We start from the raw sequence: 3,894 nt of genomic DNA on the forward strand, positions 1-3,894 counted from the left end.
TGCAGTTGCCATTCGTTCTACTAAACCATTAGTCAAACGCCATCATGTCTTCTGTCGTTATTACACAAACAAAAATCTCTTTACTGTTACTAGTGTTAGTGCCTCAATATGGCTACGCTCGTGAAAGCAATACAACGAACTCAAACGCGTCTTCGTTCAATGTTGTCAACTAATGTCCGGATTAATTTTATGCAAATTTTCCTCAATTCTCCGGAGAAATTTTCATAAAAATTTGAAAAACCCGGAAGACTTTCATCTCTGAAACTCCACACAGGAAGGCCGGAACCGGATTCGAACCCACAACCTATGCACTGTGAGGTTGACGTGCTAACCACTCGTCTGCCGGGCCGCTGAATAAAAAAATGCTTTAAACATAAATGAAATAGGTAATATGCACACACTGCATATAGGTGCCAATGTAAACTTAAATGAAAAAAAAAGGCAAAAGAAATTTGTATATGATTTCACAGTACACTGGGCTTGATTCAAATCTTAAATGTTCAATATGAAGAAACATAGTGAATGATATCAATTCGCTGCTCAGCGGTGTCCACAGCTTGTCTCTGCCAATCAGAGTGATTGTTACCAATACCACTTTGTGTACTGAGATTGGTGGCTTATTCATTCAAATCAGATGGAAAAAGCTCCATGACACAAAAATCTATTCATTCTCCATAATTCTTAACATTGCTTTGTTTGTTCCCATTTTCATCGTGAATAAGTTGAGCAAGATTCTGGACGTGTATGCATTCCACTTTATAAAACCATGACTGAAGACCAAACAACAAATTTAATTTTTCACTCTGATACTGTAAATAACAAAACTATTGTTAAATTGCCTATATTGCGGTGCTTTGTCCTAAAATGCATGTTACGTTATTGTACTTGGAATGGCAACGAATGTTGCCATTCCAAATAATTGACTCGGTTACCTCTTTACTCAAAGATGATGCCAATAGTAATGCCATCATTCATATATCTGATTTACATTCACAATGCTCGCAGGTGTGCTGGAGCCGATGCCACCTGTCTTCGGGCAGTAGGAGCGTTACGCCCTGTATTGGTTTCCAATCAACCACAGAGCACCAGACAAATTCAAAATCACACCGAGGGATAATTTAGATCTTCCATGCATGTTTATGGAATGGGGGAGGAAACCAGAGTACCTGCAGAAAACCTATGTGGGCATGGGAGAACAAAAAAATGCCGTACAGCAAGGCTATTGACTAAAACAGCAATTTATTTTGAAGTCAAATATCACTGATCACATGGTTGTTACTAAGTTTATTTTGAACAATAGCCAGAACAGGTTGGTCAATATTTCTAAGGTCAATAAACATTCTTAGTCTTTCTGAAAGAATCAAGTAAAATTGGTGGTTTGCAAAAGAGCTAAATCGGTCACTAGGTCAGTACATTATGGGATATAAAAGAGACTTTCCATCTCAATGATGTCACTCCATTGTGATTTACTTTCAGGTCACTGAGCATTTTGGTAGAGGGCTTTTTTTCATGGTGCATCAAGAGTATTTTCTGAGGGTATGAACGCAGTGGTGCACTGTACCTTTGTACGATTGGTACTAAACACTAAACAAATGACTCCCTTTGCAGAACTAATACATCACTTTCACTTCCGTCCTTCAAAATTCAAGTGGTTATATGTTTATTGGATGCTGTATATTCCATACTCAACACACACAGGCAGAGAAAGAAGATAGAAAGACTAACCAGTTGTCCTCGATTGTTTTTGTTCTACTGGGTGTCCTAATGGTGTACATTTTCATACGGGAATCATTTTAACAGGGTTTGCACTAGCACACAGGGATTTTTTGATGCATTTCGGTCTTTTGTCCACATGTTGAGGCTGAAAAAAAAGCGCTTTTGGAAAACATTGACCAATACAGCCCTTTGATTTTTGTAAATTTGTATACACATAATGGTAAAGCATAGCACATGTGGTTGCACATACTGTATTAGACTCTAAACTTATGTGTGTTTTTAGATATCTCATAATTAGGTTATTTTGTCTTTGATGCTTCTTGTTGAATACATGATGGTATACCACAAATAACACCGCAATTGTATTTGTCAGATGAGATTCATGTGACATAATGGTATAAGCCAATTTTATTGTTAAGAAACTTTTAACTTGCTATAATTTATGCCTTGACATCTTGGGCCCCATTTTCATTCCCAGCGCAAGTCTGGCAAAAAAAACGCAATCTTAACTGCATATTGGTGTAGTTTTCTATCTTTTGGTATTTTGATAGACTTTGCGCAGGTAGAATTGGGCGTAACGGGTGTTGGTGCCTCGATGCGCCATTGTGGAATCGAACATATACTTTTCCGGCCAGTCCTTGCAGCATCCCTCATTTGCATCCAAATCAGGGAGGTCCGAGCACAGTACGTCCGAATATGCCATGCTTGACATAAAGGAAACAGAAATAGAGTTGCTAGGATCTGTGCATAACGTTGGTAGTGAAACTGCAAGATCTTCCCTTGCGGATGATGTAGTCTTGGCCATGTATGAGACATGGGCAATTGGGAACTGCCTAGCAACCCTGATCATGTGTGTTTGTGTATGACCCCCCCCCCACCCCCAAATAGTAACAGGGGTGCTATTAAAATATTTTCAAGATGATAACGATTATTCATTTCTTAAATTAATCGATTTCTACAGTAATTGAAGGGGTCGTCCAATACTGTGTCATATTTACGAATGGAATCTGGTAACGCTTACCACATACGTCAAAATTTGTTGGCCTGTGCCTTGATCAAATGCACCAAAATCGTGTTACACTAATTTATATGGCTTCAAATGGCTCTCTCGGGGCAACAATGATAATATACAGTACACCACAATGCAAAATGAGGATGAGGCAACTGTATTAAATGATCTTTTATCTGAATAAGTAAGGAAAACACTGTATACGGAGTATAAATGCATGTAGCATGGTAACAGCACAAGTGGCATTTCTTTTGGGATCGTGGTAAAATCATGGAATTGCTTGCTGTACGTATGGCACTCCAGCCCAAATAGACATGTTAAGATAACATATTTGAGTGTTGAAAGATTCATTGCTCTCAGTTAAAAAAAAACAATTACAGACTTGAGGTACATTTTTTGGTGAAAAAGTCTGTGCTATCTATATACGGTGTCTGCCTTTGGTTGAGGAACTACAAATATTGTGATATGCTACTTAATGGAGATTTCAGCATTTTTTTCGACATCCAATCTGAATAAAATCAGCAGATGTGATACAAAACTCCAGGTTAATTCATGCATATGCGCTGCATGGAGAGCCTCACTACCCGTAGCTAGATTTCAGAAGAGGATGATGTCATGTGTGGAAAAGATGGAATCTTTCAAACAACGTGATTACTGAGTAGCAGCAGCGACAGCACCGCGCGAGCACACAGCATCCACATACAAAACGAGACACTTTGCATGCTCCAAACGTCGAATTCATTTTGACTAAAAACTGTAGATGATACGCATTTTGCGGGCATGCATAATAGGCTAACGCTGCGTGGGTGACAAATGAAAGCAAAGTGAAAATGAGTGTCAAACGATAACTGCGCAGCGTTGCTAGAAGAGTAAATGCATAATACCGTATTTCCACGCACATCAATCGTGACTGGATATCAACATCATTTAACGAATTCAATGCTTCGTATCTTACCACATCAGTTCGTAGACCCACTCTGAGTGTATCCATTTTTTTTTTTATACGAGGGATCGACAAAGTCACGCATCAGCGCAAATGCAAAATACACCTTTTTGCTTACACGTTTTGTTGTTCGCCCTCGCTCCCTTCACAAGGCTCGGCCTGTCTTAGCGTGGATGGCTGCGCATCCTCGCTGCACCATCCGCATCTATCTTGCCGCAACCGCAAC

At 39.3% G+C, this 3,894-nt stretch overlaps 1 protein-coding gene across 2 annotated transcripts in view; it reads right to left on the bottom strand.

Annotated features, from left to right (window-relative positions):
* The window catches only part of ajm1 (apical junction component 1 homolog), a 19,043-nt gene extending 15,149 nt beyond the window's left edge, over nt 1–3,894 (bottom strand). The window contains exon 1 of one of the 2 annotated variants that reach the window (XM_019862766.1): nt 3,681–3,894. The gene's annotated coding sequence lies outside the window, so the exon portion shown is untranslated. Of the gene's footprint in view, nt 1–3,624 lie in introns of both variants that reach the window. The other variant, XM_019862776.1, reaches the window with a different exon arrangement.

The sequence above is a fragment of the Hippocampus comes genome, unplaced genomic scaffold (assembly GCF_001891065.2).
Source record: "Hippocampus comes isolate QL1 unplaced genomic scaffold, H_comes_QL1_v1.1 scaffold223, whole genome shotgun sequence".
NCBI classification, from domain to species: domain Eukaryota; kingdom Metazoa; phylum Chordata; class Actinopteri; order Syngnathiformes; family Syngnathidae; genus Hippocampus; species Hippocampus comes.